The sequence below is a fragment of the Bufo bufo genome, chromosome 5 (genome assembly GCF_905171765.1).
Source record: "Bufo bufo chromosome 5, aBufBuf1.1, whole genome shotgun sequence".
Taxonomy (NCBI): domain Eukaryota; kingdom Metazoa; phylum Chordata; class Amphibia; order Anura; family Bufonidae; genus Bufo; species Bufo bufo.
The window spans coordinates 222,809,732-222,834,636 of record NC_053393.1 but is presented as its reverse complement, the minus strand read 5'-3'; positions in this window follow the sequence as shown (position 1 = coordinate 222,834,636).

Sequence of the window (24,905 nt, the reverse complement as noted above, 5' to 3'; positions counted from 1 at the left end):
CCATTTGTATTGTTGTGTCTGCGTGAATGGAGGAGAGCATGTAAACGTCACGCTTGTCTCTCCATTTCACCGCGAGCAGTTCTTCGTTACACAAGGCAGCCATCTCCCCCCTTGCAAGACGGGTGGTAACGAGCCGTTGGGGGAAGCCCCGGTGACTAGGTCACACGGTGCCACAGCAGCCAATCTGTTCTAGGAACAAATGCCTGAAGAGGGGCACACTTGTGTAAAAATTGTCCACATAAAGATGGTACCCCTTGCCAAATAATGGTGACACCAAGTCCCAGACTGTCTTCCCACTGCTCCCCAGGTAGTCAGGGCAACCGACCGGCTCCAGGGTCTGATCTTTTCCCTTATAGATCTGAAATTTGTGGGCATAGCCTGTGGCCCTTTCACAGAGCTTATACAATTTGACCCCATACCGGGCGCGCTTGCTTGGGATGTATTGTTTGAAGCCAAGGCGCCCGGTAAAATGTATAAGGGACTCGTCTACGCAGATGTTTTGCTCAGGGGTATACAAATCTGCAATTTTGGTGTTGAAGTGGTCTATGAGGGGCCGAATTTTGTGGAGCCGGTCAAAAGCTGGGTGGCCTCTGGGACGAGAGGTGCTGTTGTCGCTAAAGTGCAGGAAACGCAGGATGGCCTCAAATCGTGCCCTGGCAGCAGAGAACATGGGCATGTGATGAATTGGGTTCGCGGACCAATATGACCGCAATTCATGCTTTTTGGTTAGACACATGTTGAGGAGAAGGCCCAGAAATTTTTTGAATTTGGAAACTTGGACGTGTTTCCACCGGAAAGACTGGGCATAATAGCTTCCCGGGTTGGCGGCTATAAATTGAGTGGCATACCGATTTGTTTCTGCCACGACTAAGTCCAAGAGCTCAAGAACAGTCAAGAACAGCTCAAAAAATCCCAGTGCCGAACCGATCTGAGCTGTCTCAACCCGAACTCCAGACAGGGCGGTGAAAGGGGGAACTACTGGTGCGGCTGAAGTTGGGGGCTGCCAATCAGGGTTTGCCAGCACCTCAGGGACTCTAGGGGCTCTACGGGCCTGTCTGTGCGGTGGCTGCGACGGGGTAGCTACTGCACGTGCCACCGTACCAGCATCAACTGCCCTTCTGGTGTTCGCCACTTAACCATGTTGTACGGCAGTGCTGGTACTAGGTCCAAGGTGGGCTGCGCTGCTGGTGTATGCCTCACCGCGTAAACCGACAGCGCCAGCCCTACTCTGCTGCCCTTGAAGCGGATTCTGCGCAACCTGTCGTCTAGCAACACGGGGACGGGTACGCCTGGTGGTATCAGGGACCTCAACCTCCTCGTCCGAACTTTGGGTCAGACTGCCACTGCTTTCTACAGGTTCATATTCTGACCCGCTGGATTTGTCAGATGAGGGTTCCCATTCCTCATCCGACTGGGTCAGAATCCTGTAGGCCTCTTCAGAAGAATACCCCTTGTTTGCCATTTGGTCAACTAAATTTAGGGGGTATTCCCTGAGACTACCCAAGAAAAAAAGCAAGCCTGTCTTACAAATGGGAGGCTAGCGAAGTACCGGAAGCCTCTGCGATTGATAAAAAATATCAAAACTTTTTTTATCGCCGCAGCGCTTGTGAAATGATTGTGCAGTGATCAAAAAAATAAAAAAAAATTGTCACCGTGGCGGGGCGGGTGTGGGTGAACGCACGTGTGGGCAAACGATCAGGCCTGATCGGGCAAACACTGCGTTTTGGGTGGAGGGCGAACTAAGGTGACACTAATACTATTATAGATCTGACTGTGATCAGTTCTGATCACTTACAGATACTATTAAAGTACAAATGCTGATTAGCGATACGCTAACTTTTGCCGGCCCGCGATGCGCATGCACGGGCCGGCTGTGAGCGTAATCTTGCATCTCGCGAGATGACGTGTAGATGCGTGACTCTGCCTGAGACAGCCGCCTTCTGAATTCGATCCTGCGTTAGGCGGTCCGGAGGCGGTTAAAGAACCGTGTCACAGTGTGAGCACGGGGGAGGGGGAGTTTGCAGGAGAAACGATGTTACTTATCTGAATCCTGCAGTCTTCACCCTCCGTTCCGGACCAGCATGGGGTCACCTCTTCAGTCGTCTGGCACAAGGAGTGGCAGTGCACTGGATAGAGGGCAGGAGTAGGTGACCCCGGATCTGGTAGGCCACCGGCGCTGCAGGTCGAGCCTGGTTCCACTTGCCTTCTGGGGGGAAAGGGAGGTAGCCGGGGACGGCCATTCGACCCCGGCGCTCGCTCCACTGAAAGACCAGGGACGCACCATGTGACCGTGCGTTCTCTATTGAGAAAAAAACAAACAGGAGAAGAGAAAAATTACAGGGACAACCCTGCAGTAGCAGGAGTGTCACCTCCTTATCCGACACTAAGCTAAAACTGAGGTCCTCCTGTTGGAGCATGTGGGTATAGCCAGTGGAGGAGGAGCTGTTTTTTACTATTTGCATAGTGTCTCCTCCTAGTAATAACCTAAGCTATACCCATGGTCTGTGTCCCCCAATGGAATGGGCGAGAAACAGAGTTTTTTTTTTCACCCAGTATGCCCCAGTATGCCAAAGCCGTATTTCTGGCCTAAATGTAACACTCACTTATGCACCTATAATCACAGATGTGCACTATATGAAAAAAAAATTTTTTTTTCACCCAGTATGCCCCAGTATGCCAAAGCCGTATTTCTGGCCTAAATGTAACACTCACTTATGCACCTATAATTACAGATGTGCACTATATGAAACAGAGGTTTTTTTTTCACCCCTGTATGCCCAAGTATGAGAAAGCCGTATTTCTGGCCTTAATTGAACAGTCACTTATGCAGCGATAATGCTAGATGTGCACTATATGAAACAGAGGTTTTTTTTTCACCCCAGTATGCCCCAGTATGAGAATGCCGTATTTCTGGCCTAAATTGAACGGTCAATTATGCAGCGATAATCCTAGATGTTCACTATATGAAACCGAGTTTTTTTTTTTACCAAGTACGCCCCAGTATGCCAAAGCCGTATTTCTGGCCTAAATGTAACACTCACTTATGCACCTATAATTACAGATGTGCACTATATGAAACAGAGGGTTTTTTTTCACCCCTGTATGCCCAAGTATGAGAAAGCCGTATTTCTGGCCTTAATTGAACAGTCACTTATGCAGCGATAATGCTAGATGTGCACTATATGAAACAGAGTTTTTTTTTCACCCCAGTATGCCCCAGTATGAGAATGCCGTATTTCTGGCCTAAATTGAACGGTCAATTATGCAGCGATAATCCTAGATGTTCACTATATGAAACCGAGTTTTTTTTTTTGCCAAGTACGCCCCAGTATGCCAAAGCCGTATTTCTGGCCTAAATGTAACACTCACTTATGCACCTATAATCACAGATGTGCACTATATGAAACAGTTTTTTTTCCCACCCAGTATGCCCCAGAATATTAACCGCTTTACGTCCGCCCATAGGATATAAACGTCCTATGGGTGGACGTCTATTTCTGAAAGCACGTTTTAGAACGTCCTTTCAGAAATAGCAGCTGCACGCTAATCGTGCAGCTGCTGATCGGGTTGCCCGCTGTCAGTGACAGCAGGGCAACCCTAAGACAAGGCAGGGACAGTGCCCAGGTGTCCCTGCCTTCTAGATCACTGCAGACACAGCGCTCACCGAGCGCTGTGTCTGCAGAGAAGGAAGCGCTGTGCGCTTCCTGTTCCGGCCCGGCACCGGAGTGTGCAGGAGCTGTGTGAGGTCTCTCAGAGACCTCGATCAGCCCTGCTCTTAGGCTGCACAGCGCTGGATTGCTGCTGTACAGCCTCTATAGGGGTGTATTTGTCCTGTAACTGGGGCTACTATGTCAGCCCCAGTTACAGGAGAAATCAACTGTGAAAAAAATAAATAAAAGTGAAGTAAATGTCCCCCAGAGGTCTTGTATGACCTTATGGGGGACGAAAAGTGTAAAATAAAAATAAAAGGTTGAAAATAAAAAAATAAAAAAAAGTTTCACATGTAAAAAAAAAAAGTCCCCAAGTAAGGAATGAAAAAAAAAATATTAAAAATAGAAAAAATTAAAAAAAGTATACATATTAGGTATTGCCGCGTCCGTAAAAACCAGCTCTATAAAAATATCACATGACCTAACCCCTCGGGTGAACACCGTAAAAAAAAAAAAAAAAAAAAAACTGTGTCAAAACAAGCAATTTTTGTCACCTTGCATCACAAAAAGTGCAACACCAAGTGATCAAAAACGCGTATGTCCCACAAAATAGTACCAATAAAACCGTCACTTCATCCCGCAAAAAATGAGCCCCTACATAAGAAAATCTCTCAAAAAATAAAAAAACTATAGCTCTCAGAACATGGACACATTAAAACATAATTTTTTTGTTTCAAAAATGCTATTATTGTGTAAAACTTTAATAAATGAGAAAAAGTATACATATTCGGTATCGCCACGTCCGTAACGATCTGCTCTATAAAAATGTCACTTGACTGAACCCCTCAGGTGAACGCTGTAAAAATAAATAAATAGAAACTGTGCTAAAACAACCAATTTTTTGGTCACCTTGCCCCATAAAGTGTTATAATGAATGATCAAAAAATCATATGTACCCAAAAATAGTACTAATAAAATTAGCACCTTATCCCCTAGTTTCCAAAATGGGGTCACTTCTTGGGAGTTTCTACTGTAAGGGTGCATCAGGGGGCTTCAAATGGGACATGGCATCTAAAAACCATGTGGAGTTCCTTTTCTTCTGCGCCCTGCCGTGTGCCCATACAGCAGTTTATGACCACATGTGGGGTGTTTCTGTAAACCGCAGAATCTGGGTAATAAATATTGAGTTTTGTTTGGCTGTTAACCATCGATGTGTTAAAGAAAAAAATTGATTAAAATGGAAAATCTGCCAAAAAAGTGAAATTTAAAAATTTGATCTCCATTTTCCTTTAATTCTTGTGGAACGCCTAAAGGGTTAACAAAGTTTGTAAAATCGGTTTTGAATACTTTAAGGGGTGTAGTTTCTACAATGGGGTCATTTATGGGGGTATCCACTATGTAGGCCCCACAAAGTGACTTCAGACCTGAACTGGTCCTTATAAAGTGGGTTTTGGCAATTTTATTATAAATTTGAAGAATTGCTTCTAAACTTCTAAGCCTTCTAACGTCCTAAAAAAATAAAATGACATTTCCAAAATGATGCCAACATAAAGTAGACATATGGGGAATGTTAAATAATAAATATTTTATGAGGTATCACTTTCTGTTTTAAAAGCAGAGAAATAGAAATTTAGAAAATTGCGAATTTTTCTAATTTTTGGGTAAATTTGGGATTTTTTCATAAATAAAGGTGAAATATTTTGACTCAAATTTATGATTATCATGAAGTACAATGTGTCACGAGAAAACAATCTCTGAATGACTTGGATAAATAAAGGCGTTCCAAAGTTATTACCACATAAAGTGAGATATGTCCGTTTTGCAAAATTTGGCCTGGTCAGGAAGGGGGCAAATGGCCCAGATGGCAAGTGGTTAAAGCCGTATTTCTGGCCTAAATGTAACACTCACTTATGCACCTATAATCCTACATGTGCACTATATGAAACAGAGGTTTTTTTTAACCCCAGTGTCTCAAAGCAGTATTTCTGGACTTGCAGACATGCAGATATCCTGTGCTGGTGCACTATCGTTGCATAAAGTGGCTGCCGATTATGTATTGACTAACTGAAGGAAAAAAAGTTCGTTTTCAGTAGTAGTTGGCTCAGGGCAGGCTTAAAACAATTGTGCACTGCACCCACAAAACACATTTGCTGTAGATCGCTGAGTAAAGAAGCAGTTCTTCATAAGATTCCTCCCTGATCTCTCCCTCACAGCAGCTGCAGCCTATCCCTACACTAATCCGAGCAGAGTGACGGGCGGCGCTACGTGACTTCAGCTTAAATAGAGGCTGGGTCACATACTGCAGTTGGCCAATCACAGCCATGCCAATAGTAGGCATGGCTGTGATGGCCTCTTGGGGCAAGTAGTATGACGCTTGTTGATTGGCTGCTTTGCAGCCTTTCAAAAAGCGCCATAGAAATCACCAAACACCGAACCCGAACCCGAACTTTTACGTAAATGTTCGGGTTTGGGTCCGGGTGCCGAAAAACCTAAAGTTCGGTACGATCCCGAACTTTACAGTTCGGGTTCACTCAACTCTAGTGTCCGCCTCCAGAGCGGAATGGAGGCGGAACGGAGCCAAACTGATGCATTCTGAACGGATCCTTATCCATTCAGAATGCTTTGGGGCTAAACTGATCCATTTGGGGCCGCTTGTGAGATGGATCTCACAGGCGGACCCAGAAAGGGCAGTGTGAAAGTAGCCTTAGATAACTTCTGTATGTTATGCAGCCTCTCCATCCCAGATGTACCTTCTCTTTGTATTTTCAATTATTTTGCTTTGTTTTGCTGTGCAGTTATTTTGTACATTTATCAAATGTTATGATGTAATATTTGTTCTATATTCTTCCTCAAAATACTGATTTAGAGCAGCTTGTTCCAGGTTGTATGCAATGGCAATGCTGAATGTTTTCTATGTCTTAGAAATTCATGGAACCATGACCTTCTTTCTGCACCTTTAGATAGTATGCTAGTAGATTTGTCTTTCTATAATGAGTCAAGCATGCTTCTTTTTAACTTTTGAAAGTGTTATGATTGATAAATAGAAATAAAAACACCAACCATACAATTCATAGGCTATACGCCTCTTGGAATCTAGCTGAAAATGGATTAATTAATTTTAGATTTGTACCCTTCATTTCCTGATATGTTCCTCACAGGCCTTATGCTCACAGCCTTGTCTGTATTTTGCTCAGCAAACCACAGATCCACAAAATACTTTCCGTCTGCATTCCATATGTTTCTCACTTCTTTCAATAGAACTTGCTATTCTTATCTGCAATGCGGACCAAAATAGGACATTTGTGGAATGGCTACACAGATCCGTAAAAAATACAGATGTGTGTATGGTCACTTAGAAATTAATGGGCCCGTGTGCTATCTGCAAAAAATGTGGATAGCACACAGTTGAAAAATATGGTCGTGTGCATGAGGCCTTGCACCAAAAGCACTCGGATAGGGATCTGTGTGACTTGGATTGCTCAGGTCTGTACTTGACCCCCTCTCACAGCCTGTGCAATGTACGAAGTCTTTGCTATGACCTTGTTACATGCAAAGATTTTCTGATGCTGCTGCAGTGGTGACACCCTTTCTGTGCAATTAAATAATTAATGCATGTCCTGTACATTGTGCAGCAAGCTAAAAATGAGTGCCCTGTGTGACCCTAGTGCCACAGCAATGTTTACGTGTAATGGTGGTCAGTGGCACTGTAGGAAGTGAAGGTATAAATATATATACACTGCGTGCAGAATTATTAGGCAAATGAGTATTTTGACCACATCATCCTCTTTATGCATGTTGTCTTACTCCAAGCTGTATAGGCTCGAAAGCCTACTACCAATTAAGCATATTAGGTGATGTGCATCTCTGTAATGAGAAGGGGTGTGGTCTAATGACATCAACACCCTATATTAGGTGTGCATAATTATTTGGCAACTTCCTTTCCTTTGGCAAAATGGGTCAAAAGAAGGACTTGACAGGCTCAGAAAAGTCAAAAATAGTGAGATATCTTGCAGAGGGATGCAGCACTCTTAAAATTGCAAAGCTTCTGAAGCGTGATCATCGAACAATCAAGCGTTTCATTCAAAATAGTCAACAGGGTCGCAAGAAGCGTGTGGAAAAACCAAGGCGCAAAATAACTGCCCATGAACTGAGAAAAGTCAAGCGTGCAGCTGCCAAGATGCCACTTGCCACCAGTTTGGCCATATTTCAGAGCTGCAACATCACTGGAGTGCCCAAAAGCACAAGGTGTGCAATACTCAGAGACATGGCCAAGGTAAGAAAGGCTGAAAGACGACCACCACTGAACAAGACACACAAGCTGAAACGTCAAGACTGGGCCAAGAAATATCTCAAGACTGATTTTTCTAAGGTTTTATGGACTGATGAAATGAGAGTGAGTCTTGATGGGCCAGATAGATGGGCCCGTGGCTGGATTGGTAAAGGGCAGAGAGCTCCAGTCCGACTCAGACGCCAGCAAGGTGGAGGTGGAGTACTGGTTTGGGCTGGTATCATCAAAGATGAGCTTGTGGGGCCTTTTCGGGTTGAGGATGGAGTCAAGCTCAACTCCCAGTCCTACTGCCAGTTTCTGGAAGACACCTTCTTCAAGCAGTGATACAGGAAGAAGTCTGCATCCTTCAAGAAAAACATGATTTTCATGCAGGACAATGCTCCATCACACGCGTCCAAGTACTCCACAGCGTGGCTGGCAAGAAAGGGTATAAAAGAAGAAAATCTAATGACATGGCCTCCTTGTTCACCTGATCTGAACCCCATTGAGAACCTGTGGTCCATCATCAAATGTGAGATTTACAAGGAGGGAAAACAGTACACTTCTCTGAACAGTGTCTGGGAGGCTGTGGTTGCTGCTGCATGCAATGTTAATGGTGAACAGATCAAAACACTGACAGAATCCATGGATGGCAGGCTTTTGAGTGTCCTTGCAAAGAAAGGTGGCTATATTGGTCACTGATTTGTTTTTGTTTTGTTTTTGAATGTCAGAAATGTATATTTGTGAATGTTGAGATGTTATATTGGTTTCACTGGTAAAAATAAATAATTGAAATGGGTATATATTTGTTTTTTGTTAAGTTGCCTAATAATTATGCACAGTAATAGTCACCTGTACACACAGATATCCCCCTAAAATAGCTAAAACTAAAAACAAACTAAAAACTACTTCCAAAAATATTCAGCTTTGATATTAATGAGTTTTTGGGGTTCATTGAGAACATGGTTGTTGTTCAATAATAAAATTAATCCTCAAAAATACAACTTGCCTAATAATTCTGCACTCCCTGTATATATATACCCTAAACAAAAATATAAATGCAACACTTGGTTTTGCTCCCATTTTGCATGAGCTGAACTCAAAGATCTGAAACATTTTCTACATACACAAAAGACCCATTACTCTCAAAAATTGCTCACAAATCTGTCTAAATCTGTGTTAGTGAGCACTTCTCCTTTGCCGAGATAATCCATCCCACCTCACAGGTGTGGCATATTAATATGCTGATTAGCCAGCATGAATATTGCACAGGTGTGCCTTAGACAGCCCACAATAAAAGGCCACTCTGAAATGTGCACAGTTTTGCCTTACTGGGGGGAGGAGGTCTGAAAACCAGTCAGTATCTGGTGTGGCCACCATTTGCCTCACGCAGTGCAACACAGCTCCGTCACATAGAGTTGATCAGGTTGTTGATTGTGGCCTGTGGAATGTTGGTCTACTCCTCTTCCAATAGCTGTGCGAAGTTGCAGAATATTGGCAGGAACTGGAACACGCTGTTGTATACGCCGATCCAGAGCATCCCAAACATGCTCAATGGGTGACATGTCCAGTGAGTATACTGGCTATGCAAGAACTGGGATGTTTTCAGCTTCCAGGAATTGTGTACAGATCCTTGCAATATGGGGCCGTGCATTATCATGCTGCAACATGAGGTGATGGTCGTGGATGAATGGCACAACACTGGGCCTCAGGCTCTTCGTCACGGTATCATTGTGCATTCAAAATGCCATCAATAAAATGCACCTGTGTTCGTTGTCCATAACATACACCTGCCCATACCATAACCCCACCGCCACCATGGGCCACTCGATCCACAACGTTGATGTCAGCAAACCACTCACCCACACGACACCATACACGCTGTCTGCCATCTGCCCTGAACAGTGAAAACCAATGGTTCATTTTGATAAGAGTTAACCGGTCAACATTTTCAGTTTACAGGCGGATGCACTTATCAGTTATTATGCCCCCAACAGGACTAAATACACGCTCTGACAAAACGCGTCAGGGCAGGCCAGCACCTCTAAGGCGTAGAGCGCCAGTTTCGTGATACGTGTCCAGCTTGGACACCCAATAGTTGTAAGGCACAGATGGATCACTGAGGACGCAGACACGGTCTGCTACGTATTCCTTCACCATCTTCCAAAATTGTTCCCTCCTTGTGACAGTAGGCCGCGCTTCAGGGTGAGGTTGCTGGCGGGGTGTCATGAAACTGTCCCAGGACTTGTAGAGTGTTGCCCTGCCTCTGCTGGAACTGCTGTGTGTTCCCCTCGTCTCCCCTCCTCGGTTGCTCAAGGAACTACATACTCTGCCGCCAGCGTTGTCAGCTGGAAACTTTTGCATTTTGCACCATTTTGCTAGTCCTCTTCACCACAGGAATGAGAGATGAGAAGTTCTGTTTTTAGCGGGGGTTGAGAAGGGTGAAGAACCAGTAAACGGTGTTGACCAAAATGCATACAACGCAAGGGTCACGTGAAAGGCAGCCTAACATAAAGTCAGCCATGTGTGCCAAAGTCCCAACAGACAACACTTTGCTGTCCTCATCAGGAGGATGACTCTCAATCTCCTCATCCTCTTCCTCCTCTTCTACCCATCCACGCTGAACAGATGGAATAAACCTGCTATGGGTACTACCCTCTGTAGCGGAGGCAACCGTCTCCTTCTCCTCCTCCTCATCATCCAATTTGCTCTGAGAAAGCGAAATGAGGGTGGTCTTGTTATCACCCTATGTACTGTCCTCCCCCATTTCCACCTCTTCCACATGCAAAGCGTCCGCCTTTATTGTGAGCAGCGAGTGTTTCAGTAGACACAGAAGTGGGATGGTTATGCTGATAATAGCGGCATCGCCGCTCACCATCTGTGTCGATTCCTCAAAGTTGCGTAAAACGTCCAGAGGTCAGACATCCATGCCCACTCGTCGCTTGTGAAGACCGGAAGCTGACGACCATGTTGCAGCTGGTATTCCACTACTGCCCTCTGCTGCTCATAAAGCCTGGCTGTGGAACGTGGAGTTCCAGAGCATGCTCACATCGCACAACAGTCGGTGAGCTGGCAATTGCAAGCGCTGTTGCAGAGCTGCCAGACAGGCGGCAGCTGTAGATGACTTTCAGAAATGGGAACACACGCGGCGCACCTTCACCAGTAGCTCAGGCAAATTGGGGTAGGTTTTGAGAAACCGCTGAACCACTAAGTTTAACATGTGGGCTAGGCATGGTATGTGTTTGAGCTTGCCGAGCTCCAAAACCGCCACCAAGTTACGGCCATTATCAGACACAACCATGCCTGGTTGTAGGTTGAGTGGCGAGAGCCACAGCTTAGTCTGGTTCCTTATACCCTGCCACAGCTTTGCAGCGGTGTGCTATTTGTCACCTAAGCAAATAAGTTTCAGCACGGCCTGTTGCCGCTTCCCCACTGCAGTGCTACACTGCTTTCAGCTACTGACTGATGGCTGACTGGTGCTGCAAGATGACAAAGGTGGAAGTGGAGGAGGAGAAGGGGGGCGGTTTACAGCTACTAATATAGATGGTGGCAGAAATCCTGATGGAAGTAGGGCCCGCAATCCTTGGCGTTGGTAGCACCTGTGCCATCCCAGGGTATGACTCGCTCCCAGCCTTCACAACGTTCACCCAGTGTGCCGTCATGGAAATGTAGCGTCTCTGGCCACAAGAACTTGTCCATGTGTCCTTGGACCTTCCCAATAACTGCGTTGATCAGGGCACATGCTGGTGTAAGGCGGGGACGGCACACCAGGCAAAATAGTGGTGGCTGGGGACTGAGTAATGAGGGACAGCTACCGCCATCAGGCTGAGGAAAGCCTCAGTGTCCATCAATTTGGAAAGGTGCGCATTTAGTGCTATGGCCTGTGGGTGGGTGGCTGGGTATTTGCGCTTTCGTTAAAATGCCTGGGGTATGGACATCTGTACGCTACGCTGGGACACAGAAGTGGATGTGCTAGCTGATGGTGCTTGCGAAAGTCCAGATGCAGGGCGGGAGGCATCCGGGCCTGCGTCTTGGACAGGGGATTGGCCAGCACGTAACACAGGGGAAGAGGAGGCAGTGGTGTGACCCGCAGACACTGATTGTGGACCCAGACGTTCGTCCCACCTTATAGGGTGCTTTGATGCCATGTGGCGGATCATGCTGGTGGTGGTGAGGTTGCTAGTGTTCATGCCCCTGCTCATTTTGGTACGGCACAGGATGTAAATGACAATTCTTTTATCGTCCGCACTTTCCTGATTAAAGCGCCAGACTGCGAAACACCTACCCCTTGGAAAGGAAGATTTCCGCAAGGGGGTGTTCCGATAAACATTTGCGGGCCTGTTTGGTGTGGCCTGCCTTCTCCCTTTTGCCACTCCACTGCCTCTTCCAGCTCGTTGCGGTGCTGCGGATCCCTCCCCCTCTGTACTGCTGTCCTCGCTCAGCTTGCCACCCTCCCAGATTGGGTCAGTGATTTCATCGTCCACCACCTCCTTTTCCACTTCCTAACTCTGGTCATCCTCCTGACTTGTTGACCTAACAACAACCTCACTTATTGACAACTGTGTCTCATCCTCATCATCAACCTCTTGAGACACTAATTGCCGTTGACTTATTGGCAACTATGTATCATCATTATCATCCACCTTGTGAAACACTAATTGCCTTTCCCCACTGCCATCTGGGAATCAGGGCACAAGATCTCCTCATGTTCCTCTTCAAGCGGGCTTAGCGAGAGGCCCAAATTAAGGAATGGCGATGAAATGAGCTCCTCGGAATATCCGAGTGTGGGATCACTTGTTTGCAAAGACTCTCCATGGTGGGAGGAAGGAGGATCAGGTCGAGGATTCTGTTGACCAGACTCTTGGCTACTGAGACTAGACTTTGTGAAAGACAGGGTGGTGCTTAACCGACTGGAAGCATTATCTGCTGCAATCCAACCGACCACCTGGTCGCACTGGTCTGACTTCGAGAGTGGTGTCCTGCGCCGCCCTGCAAACTGGGACATGAAGCTAGGTATCGTGGATGAGTGTGTTTCTTGTGCTCTGGCAGCAGGCACAGTTTCACCGCGCCCAGGGTCACGGCCTCTGCGTGCTCCATCAGCAGCAATGCCACTTCCCCATTCCTTACTGCTCGCCTTCATCATATAAATTGGTATTTATGCTTGCAAGTATGTCACATGTACAGTAGCGCAGTTTTATTAAGTGTATGCGCAAATAAATTACAAGGTGGTGCGCAGCCACAAAATTAGATGCAATAACCATGCAGAGTGAGAGATAGAAAAGGCGGCACTCGTTCGCTTCTTAGAGGGTGAAGTACGCACTCCTCCATAGGAATAGTGTAGTAATCAAAGTACTTAATAAAGCAATCCTGTGTTGCATAAGGCAATAAACATTTTGTATAATTATATGAGTCCCTTTATCTTCTCAATAAGTACTCATATGTCAAAAATCGGTTAGGGGCCCACTTTCCAGTCAATCAAAGGAAAGGAACAGAACAAGGAATAACATTGCATCTCATAACATCTCCCGCCTAGACTACTGCAACACTCTCCTCTGTGCCCTTCCATCTAGCACTCTCGCACCCCTCCAATCTATTCTCAACTCTGCTGCCCGAATAATCCACCTCTTACCCTATTACTCCTCTGCCTCTCCCCTCTGCCGATCCCTTCACTGGCTCCCCATTGCCCAGCGAATTCACTTCAAAGTACTAACAAATACATACAAGGCCGTCCATAACCTGTCCCCTCCCTACATCTCTGAGCTACTTTCCCAATACACCCCCACATGCACTCTCCGATCCTCACAAGACCTCCTTCTCTTCTCTCCTCTTATCGCCTCTTCCAACAATCGACTCCAAGATTTATCCCGTGCATCCCCCATACTCTGGAACTCGCTACCCCAACATATCAGACTCTCACCTACAGTGGAATCCTTCAAAAGAAACCTGAAAACCCACCTATTCAGACAAGCCTACAACCAGTGACCCTGCTGCCTCTATACCTCCATAACCAACTTTACCCGCACCTACTGTGTCCTTCTCCCATACCATGTAGATTGTAAGCCCTCACGGGCAGGGACCTCTCTCCTTCTGTACCAGTTTGTAACTCGTCTAGTTTATGATTAGTGCAATTGTCTGTATTATGTATGTGCACCGCTTATCATATGTACAGCGCTATGGAATGAATGGAGCTTTAAAAGTAAATAATAATAATAATAACATTGCCACGTCTTTGATCATTTCAGTGCTACAGCATTGAAGGGTCAAAAATCATATACCTAATCAAGATATTTTGCAATTGTGTCAGTGCTAGTAAAATCGTTCCATTTTTTCCACGCTTTTAGGTATGTATTGTATTTACCCAGTGTAGACCACTTAATTTTCTCCATTTTGTTTATCTTGCACATATCATTGAACCATTCTTTTATAGTAGGAGTTTCCACGTTCAGCCAGTATTTAGGAATAGTCGCCTTTAGTGCACATATGAGAAAAGTAAATAGTCTACTTCTCAAAATCAAATTTTGAGGGGAACTCCACGCTTCATTACCTCCAAATTTATTTAATGCTCTCCTAGTGAGAGTTAGATTATAGAATTAAAACATGTTCAGAAATACCCTTTGGGTCCCACTTTCCATATCTCTCCAACTTTTTGTTACTTTAGATGTTGGATTGTTAAATTTTACATATTTCTACATAACAATGTTATCATTGTCGATGGATGTAGCATGCAGGAATTTTATTGTATGCTTGAATTCATGACTGAAAACAGAAAGTATACAATTTGAAAATTTGTTTTTGTTTTCATTGATTATAAAAATTTCATAAAATTAAATTTACAAGAAAAGGCGGCACTCACCAGTGCTGATAAAATGATCCTTTAACCATCCCGTAAAATCTTTGGGCCGTTTCATGCTGGTTTGCACTTCGTCTGGCCACTGACCTCATTGGGCTACTACACACAATATATAAACGTCATTGTGTCCGGTTACCTAGGCAACACAGACGCGTCTCTTCTCCTGAATCATAAGTGCGAACCACATAATAATAAGTAAAAACAAGCACGCTGGACAGGTGAGTTACAAATGGACACATTTAAATGAACACATTCAGATAGTTTCTGTCATTGAGTCCCAGAGGATCCAGGGCTTCAGCTTTCGTTATCCACCTGGCTTCCCTTTGCAGGAGTGCACGGTGCCTGTCCCCACCTCGGGGCATATAAAGCACCTGCTCTATTCCAGCAAAGGAAATACAGCGAGGATCCACACCATGCATATTGCAGACATGTTCGATGAGCCTAGTACATCCTTTGCTAGTCTTGAGAGAATTCAGGTGCTCTCTGAACCTCTTAAATAAAGGGCGGATGTTTTTCCCTATATAGAAGTCCCCACACTGGCATTTCACCAAATAAACAAAATAATTGCTTTTGCAGGTAATAAATTGCATAACTTTATGAGAAACCCCTCCAAAGGACAGGTATTTCATTTGACTGTTATAACTGCAAAAGGAGCAATTACCACATTTGTAATTGCCCACCGGTTTATTGGATGATAGCCAGTTGTCTGCCCTCTTACTCCGGAATCTGCTCCTGCCCCATTGTTTGACACTTTTTAAATGCTATGAGTGGTCTATTGTCTGTTATCTTCCCTAACCCTTCCTCATTTTTCAAGATTTCTCAATTGTTACAGATGATGCATTTGATCAATTCTGCCGCTGGACTGTATTTAAATGTAAACACGAATCTCTCCCTATCATCACGGATCCTACTCTCTATATAACAATTCCTGCTGAGTGAATGACCTTGCTTTCTTTCTAGCTGCCTCTATATCCTTTTCTCTGTATCCCCTACCAAGCAGTCTGCCTTTCAATTCTTCTGATTGCCTATTATATCCTTCTTCAGTTTTGTTTATTCACTTTAACCGTATAAATTGACCATAGGGTACAGATCTTTTAACGTTGCCTGGATGGAAGCTACCGTGATGCAGTAAGGAGTTCGTGGCTGAATGTTTGCGGTGGCCACTGGTCTGCAACCCATCTTCCCCAACCACCATATGAACATCTAAGAACTCAAGAGAATCACTCCCAAAATTGAGGGTGAATCTCATGCTCATATTGTTGCCATTATTCAAATAAGACACAAAGTCCCCACACTGCATCTCAGTGCCCGACCAGATTACAAATATGTCATCGACATATCGTAGAAACAGCTGTATATATTGTAAATACAGGTTAGCTACTGTTAAAACATATCTATCCTAAAACATAGCTAGGAACAAATTGGCATAAGTACATGATACAGGCGTGCCCATTGCTGTTCCAAGTTTCTGCCTTTACCATTGCTCCCCAAACATAAAAACATTGCTTTTTAGGATAAAAGTAAGTGCTTCCTCAATAAAATGACAATATATAATGCTTTTCTCCGTTCTGTCTAGCACTTCTCTAACTGCCTGAATACCTGCATTATGTGGTATACGAGTGTATAGGCTTTCAACATCCAGCGACACCAAAGTGAACCCCTCCCGCCACTCAAAGTAATTGATGGCTCGGGAAGGAGAATACGGTGCTAATAGACACAGGAAAGTTTTGCGGCGACGGCCGTTTCGCGCTGGTTTGCGCTTCATCTGGCCACTGACCTCATTGGGCTACTACACACAATATATAAACGTCATTGCGTCTGGTTACCTAGGCAACACAGACGCGTCTCTTCTTCTGAATCACAAGTACGAACCACATAACAATAAGTAAAAATAAGCACGCTGGACAGGTGAGTTATAAATGGACGCATTTAAATGAACACATTCAGATCGTTTCTGTCATTGAGTCCCAGAGGATCCAGGGCTTCAGTTCTCATTATCCACCTGATATAGAAGAAAGACAGCTCACCACCTTGTAAATTCGCTTGCACGGGAAGGGATCGCTTCCACTACAAAATCAAAATAAATCCCAGCAGGCGTATAGATTTTTTCTTCAATGCTTTATTCCATACACAGATTGATCCATACACAGGACGTGTTTCGGCCCGTCCAGCCTTCCACATCATGCATATTGCGAACATGTTTGATGAGCCTATTACATCATTTGCTAGTCTTGAGAGAATTTAGGTGCTCTCTGAACCTCTCAAATAAAGGGCGGATGGTTTTCCCTATATAGAAGGCCCCACGCTGGCATTTCACCAAATAAAAAAACATAATTGCTTTTGCAGGTATTGAATTGCATAACTTTATGAGATACCCCTCCAAAGGAAAGGTACTTCATTTGACTATTATAACTGCAAAAGGAGCAATTACCACATTTGTAATTGCCCACCGGTTTATTGGATGATAGCCAGTTGTCTGCCCTCTTACTCCGGAATCTGCTCCTGCCCCATTGTTAATGGTGTGGCACTTTTTAAATGCTATGAATGGTTTATTGTCTGTTATCGTTCCTAGCCCTTCCACATTTTTCGCCGCAAACCTTTCCTGTGTCTATTAGCACCGTATGCTCCTGCCCGAAGATTTTACTGGATGAATAAAGGATCATTTTATCAGCACTGGTGAGTGCCACCTTTTCTGTCTCTCACTCTGCATAACCACGAGATCTAGTTCGGCATCAGGAAACATGGTGCGGTCATGCGCCACCCAGCCGTACTTGCGGGAGATACGGGATTACAAAAGAAAACTCAGAAACCACAGTAAAGATGGCCGCTGCCTATTAGGTATTCAGAGCGCATGCATTTGCCCATAGAATTACGCAGCCAGCATGGGCCGTATCAACATATTGGTCACCTAGGTGACCATAAACAAACCATATTCCATGGAAACCATATAGCTATCAAATACCACTATTGGAGGAGGTCCATGTTGGTAGGAGGGAGGTGTCCTGAAAATCTTTACTGTGGTGCACCATGTTTCCTGACGCCGAACTAGATCTCATGGTTATCCAGCTCCTGGTGAGACTCACCTATGGACTACAAAGAGATTTTTTATTGTTTTTATTATGCACAATTGATTTATTCTGTGCACCTGATGAATTCACTAATGGGGATCATGCCACTTTATGGACTTTATGCACTAGATAATATTAAATACAAAGGATGACTTTTTGCAATCATGCCACAAATTGAAGAGACACTGTATAATCATGCAATTTTTGGAATTTTGAACTGTAATCATGTTTTATTTGATTTTTTCTTGTGATTGTCACTAGTTTTTATATATCTTGTATGGCACATGTTATCTCAGCTTGACAAAGGCTCCATTGAGTAGAGCTGAAGCGTTGCTGCTAGATGGGTTAATAAACCATCCACTGGAGTGCAGCCTTTTTTCTACTACTATCTATCTATCTATCTATTTATCTATCTATCTCTCTGTTTATCTATCTATCTATCTATCTATCTATCTATCTATCTATCTATCTAGTTATCTATCTATCTATCCTATCATTTATCTCCTATCTATCCTATAATTTTTTTTTTAAATTTAACATCTTTATTGATATACAAACCAGATACACAAGATAGTTTCAAACTTAATATAATTAATACCATTTTACCCCAACCCCATTTCCCCCCCAACCCCCCACCCACCCTGTGATGCGTCCGCCCCCTTCCCCCCCCCCCCCCCCAAAAAAAAAAAAAAAAAAAAGAAGAGAGAGGAGGGGAGAGGAGAAGAGGAGAGGGGAAGGAGAAAAAAAAGAAGGAAAAAAATAAATAATAAATTATTATTTGTTATTATCTTCCAAATACAGTCAAATCAGAACTTCCAGTCATCCCATATCTTAATCCATTTCTCTAATACCTCTCTCTGCTTATACAGAATCCATTCATAGTTTTTAACCTTATTAACCAGATTTATCCAGTTATTTACCTCAGGAGTATGGTGTGCAAACAAACTCCGACTAACCAGAAGTCTGGCCAGTAATAATATTCTCCCTAATAAGATCTTTTGATATTTATGAATACTTAATGATGAAAGATCGTTCAGTAGAAACAATTGTGGGTCAAATGGAATCCGTATTCTTTGTCGGTGAGAAAACTACCAATATCATTCCAGTATTCTCCAAGTTCTGGGCATGCCCAGATCATGTGCAGATAATCCGCACCTACTGTATCACATCGAGGGCACTTGGAGGTATCTCTTAATCCACACTTGTTTAACCAGATGGGGGTAACATATAGTCTATGATAAATATTGAATTGTGTTAGAACATGATTAAAATTGTGAGATAGTACATCTGGGTTAGTAAAAATGCTTCCCCACCCTACCAGTTGTATATTTGGGCAATCCTTCTCCCAGGCCCTTAGTCCCGGCGATTGTGTCTCACCGAATCGTGACTTAAGTAGTAGTTTATATATAATTGAAATCTTCATTCTTAGTGATATCTTCCCTAACCACTCATTTAGCGGGGAAGAATTATCCAGTTATTACTTTAGTTGCCCTCCTCTGGACCTTCTCCAGCTCTGCTATGTATGCCTTGTTTACAGGAGCCCAGAACTGTACACAGTACTCCATGTGTGGTCTGACTAGCGATTTGTAAAGTGGTAGGACTATGTTCTTATCACGGGCATCTATGCCCGTTCTGATGCAACCCATTATCTTATTGGCCTTGGCAGCAGCTGCCTGACACTGGTTTTTGCAGCTTAGTTTGCTGTTTATTAAAATTCCTAGATCCTTTTCCATGTCAGTGTTACCGAGTGTTTTATCATTTAGTATGTACGGGTGACTTGCATTATTCCTTCCCATGTGCATAACTTTACATTTGTCAGTGTTAAACCTCATCTGACACTTATCTGCCCAAGCCTCCAATCTATCCAGATCCCTCTGTAGTAGTATCCTGTCCTCTTCAGTGTAAATTACTTTACACAGTTTAGTGTCATCTGCGAAAATTGATACTTTACTATACAAGCCTTCTACAAGATCATTAATAAATATATTGAAGAGAATAGGGCCCAATACTGACCCCTGAGGTACCCCACTAGTGACAGTGACCCAATCTGAGTGTGTACCGTTAAGGACCACCCTCTGTTTTCTATCATTGAGCCAGTTACTTACCCACATACAGATGTTTTCTCCCAGTCCGAGCATTCTCATTTTATATACTAACCTTTTATGTGGTACAGTGTCAAATGCTCTGGAGAAGTCCAGATATACGACATCCATTGATTCGCCGCTGTCAAGTCTAGAACTTACCTCCTCATAGAAACGGATTAAATTAGTTTGGCATGACCGATCCCTCACGAAGCCATGCTGATATGGCGTTATTTGCTTATTTCCGTTGAGATGCTCTAAGATAGCATCTCTCAGAAAACCTTTAAACAGTTTACCCACAACAGATGTTAAACTTACCGGCCTATAGTTTCCAGGCTCTGTTTTTGGACCCTTTTTGAATATTGGCACCACATTTGCCATGCGCCAATCCTGTGGGACATTCCCTGTCAGTATAGAGTCTGCAAATATCAGAAATAAGGGTCTGGCTATGACATTACTTAATTCCCTTAGGATACGGGGGTGTATGCCACCCGGTCCTGGCGATTTGTCTATTTTAATCTTTTTAAGTCTCTGATGTACTTCTTCCTGGGTCAGACAGGAGCTTCTTACCAAACTACTTAGAAAAGTATTATTTTGCCATTCAAAACACATCCATAGCTGAGTAGCAATGAAATAGCTATTTGAGTCTCACACGTTTTCTTCCCCAGACTAGGTCATTAATTATTCTTTCCATAAGTTTAAAATATTTATCCTCTATCCAAATAGGTATATTCCTCAGAACATAAAGGAATTGAGGTAGAATCACCATCTTGACCAGTGCGACTCGGTCAACTCTAGATAAGGGGAGTCTCAACCAAATCCCTATTTTTGCCCTAGTTTTCGTTATCAGTGGGATCAGATTGAGTTGTACAGAGTTTTCTACCTTGGGAGATATCGTCATACCCAAGTATTGGAAAGTGTCAACAATGTCTAGCTGGGTTATCGTGGACTCCTTTTGGGACACCTGATCTAATGGCATCAAAGTTGTCTTTGACCAGTTTATATCTAGGCCTGATACCTCACCAAATAGTTTAACCATGCGGATGATTCTTGGGACAGTTACTTCTGTATTATCTATGAAAAAAAGAACAGTATCCGCGTATAAAGAAATGCGATCCTCCGCGCCTAGTATTCCAAATCCTTTAATTTGTGCGTCCTGCCTAATAGCCAGAGCCAAAGGCTCAATATAAATATCAAATAGGAGTGGTGATAGTGGGCAGCCCATCTATCCTATCATTTAACTCCTATCTATCCTATCATGTATCTCCTATTTATTTCCTATCTATCTATCCATACATCCATCTATCTATATATCTATCTATCCATCTACCTAATTTTTATCTATGAATATGATAGAGACTGAATGTGGCCGAATGGCATGAAAAATAGGATCATTATCTTGCTTGATTGTTATGAGTGGACTTCATGTTGATCTTTTGGGACCCTTCATATCAGCAGTCACAATGGATGGGCACAGTAAACATATTAATCCTGGCAGATATACATATGTACCGCATTAGTACCACTAATAGCCCCACCCTCATAAACATTTGACATTATTTGACTTATTTGACAATGATATTTTAATGCTAGTTTCATTGGCTTGCTTGTACTTGGAACTGTTTTCTTTCCCATTCCAGATTTGTTGGTTGTTCTGATACTTTTTCTGAAAAACTTGTTCTGAAAACTTGAACATATATCAACACACAGCCTAACCAGGCTAATAACCTCTCTTGTCTCAGACATGAAAACATAGCCTTTACTGCATTTGTTAAAAATATCCAATAAAAAAAGTTTGAGCAAACTAAAGGGTTAAAACTATCTGATACCCTGTAAGTGCTATAGCATGATAATATACCCACAAAAGTGCAGGCAGGGGTGCACTTCCCCGCACTGCCTTTCTTAGGAGACACAAACTGTCCTCACTGGTGTGTTAACAGTACACTACTACATCCAACCACATGCTGCAGTGGAGTAATTCCATGAGGCAAACACAGGGTATCAGATAGTTTTAATCCTTTAGTTTTCTCCCACTTTTTTCAATTGACTATTTTTAATAAACGCAGTAAAAGTTGTTTTAATTTCTGAGACAAGAGAGGTTATTAGCATGGTTAGGCTGTATGTTGACATATATTGAAAACCCTTCACAGACAGGGTCCCCCTTTTTTTGTTTTTGAAAACTTGAACAAGCACAGATTAAATATACTTATAAAACCAATGGAGGGTAATGGGTATACAGATAGCTTTCTCTATAATGCTTAACCCCTTAAGGACCTGACTCATTTTCACCTTCAGGACCAGGCCATTTTTTGCAGATCTGACCAGTGTCACTTTACGTGGTGATAACTTTAAAACGCTTTGACTTATCCAGGCCATTCTGAGATAGTTTTTTCGTCACATATTGTACTTCATGACACTGGTAAAATGGAGTAAAAAAAAAAATCATTTTTATTTATTAAAAAATACCAAATTTGCCAAAAATTTGGAAAAATTAGCAAATTTCCAAGTTTCAATTTCTCTACTTCTATAATACATATTTTAATACCTACAAAAATAGTTATTACTTTACATTTCCCATATGTCTTCTTCATGTTAGGATCATTTTGGGAATGACATTTTATTTTTGGGGGACGTTACAAGGCTTAGAAGTTTAGAAGTAAATCTTGAAATTTCTCAGAAATTTTCAAAAACCAACTTTTTAAGGACCAGTTCAGGTCTGAAGTCACTTTGTGAAGCTTACATGATAGAAACCACCCAAAAATGACCCCATTCTAGAAACTACACCCCTCAAGGTATTCAAAACTGATTTTACAAACGTCGTTAACCCTAGACTGTTTTTTTTTACACCATGTCCCATTTGAAGCCCCCCTGATGCACCCCTAGAGTAGAAACTCCAAAAAAGTGACCCCATCTAAGAAACTGCACCCATCAAGGTATTCAAAACTGATTTTACAAATTTAGTTAACCCTTTAGGTGTTCCACAAGAATTAATGGAAAATAGAGATACAATTTCAAAATTTCACTTTTCTGTCAGATTTTCCATTTTAATATATTTTTTCCAATTACAAATCAAGGGTTAACAGCCAAACAAAACTCATTATTTATGGCCCTGATTCTGTAGTTTACAGAAACACCCCATATGTGGTCGTAAACTGCTGTACGGGCACACGGCAGGGCGCAGAAGGAAAGGAATGCCATACGGTTTTTGGAAGGCAGATTTAGCTAGACTGTTTTTTTGGACACCATGTCCCATTTGAAACCCCCCCTGATGCACCCCTAGAGTAGAAACTCCAAAAAAGTGACACCATTTTAGAAACTACGGGATAGGGTGGAAGTTTTGTTGGTACTAGTTTAGGGTACATATGATTTTTGGTTGCTCTATATTACACTTTTTGTGAGGCAAGGTAACAAGAAATAGCTTTTTTGGCACCGTTTTTTTTTTTTGTTAGTTACAACATTCATCTGACAGGTTATATCATGTGGTATTTTTATAGAGCAGGTTGTCACGGACGCGGCGATACCTAATATGTATACAATTTTTTTTATTTATGTAAGTTTTACACAATGATTTCATTTTTGAAACAAAAAAAATCATGTTTTAGTGTCTCCATAGTTTGAGAGCCATCGTTTTTTCAGTTTTTGGGCAATTATCTTAGGTAGGGTCTCATTTTTTGTGGGATGAGATGAAGGTTTGATTGGCACTATTTTGGGGTGCATATGACTTTTTGATCGTTTGCTATTACACTTTTTGTGACGTAAGATGACAAAAAATGGCTTTTTTTACACCGTTTTTTTTTTTTTTTTTTTACGGTGTTCACCTGAGGGGTTAGGTCATGTGATATTTTTATAGAGCCGGTTGATACGGACGCGGCGATACCTAATATGTATACTTTATTTTTATTTATGTAAGTTTTACACAATGATTTCATTTTTGAAACAAAAAAATCACGTTTTAGTGTTTCCATAGTCTAAGATTATCGATTATCTTGGGTAGGGTATGATTTTTGCGGAATGAGATGACAGTTTGATTGGTACTATTTTGGCATACATGCGACTTTTTTGATAACTTTTATTACCTTTTTTGGGAAGTAAGGTGGGCAAAATTTAAATTTCCTCATAGTTTTTTATTTTAATGGCATTCACCGTGCGGGGAAAGTAACATGACCGTTTTATAGATCAGGTCGTTACGGACGCGGCGATACCTAATATGTGTAGTGTATTTTATTTTTTTAATTTTTATTCAGTGATAAATGTGTTTTTTTTTATCTTTACTTTTTTCACTTTTTTTTTTTTTTTTACCCAGACCCACTTGGTTCTTGAAGATCCAGTGGGTCTGATGTCTGTATAATACAGTACAGTACACTATATATTGTATTGTACTGTATTTTACTTACACTTTGTCTGAACAGATCTGTGCCTTTAGCACAGATCTGTTCAGCACCATGGACAGCAGGATGCCTGAGAAGGCGTCCTGTTGCCATGGGAACCTTCCCTGTGTGCCACAACTGAGCAGACAGGGAAGGGGAAGGAGGGGGGCTCTGTGACACCATCCTGTCTGGGGACTGCAAAGGCACAGCAGCCCCCCGATGGGAGAGGGAGCTACCTGACTGTTAACCTTTTCCATACAGCGGTCCGTACGGACCGCGGTATGGAACGGGTTAAACGGCTGACATCACAGCACAGATGTCAGCCGTTTATACCAGAGTGTCAGCAATGAGCTGACACTCTGGTATACCCACTGGATGCCAATGAATATTCAAGAGGAGGCGGGCGGGGGATCGCGATCCCGCCTGCCGCACCGCCCGCCTTCCGCACCGCCTGCAACTACCCCCTGCACCACCCGCCGGCATAAAATCATTCAGGGGTGCAGGGGGGGTGAAAAAAATCTTTATTTTGGGCATTTTAAAGTTTCTGATCCCCGCGGTCCCCGACCAGAGACTGCAAAAAGCACTGCAAACTGAATTGACCTGCGGTTTGCTGCATGACCCC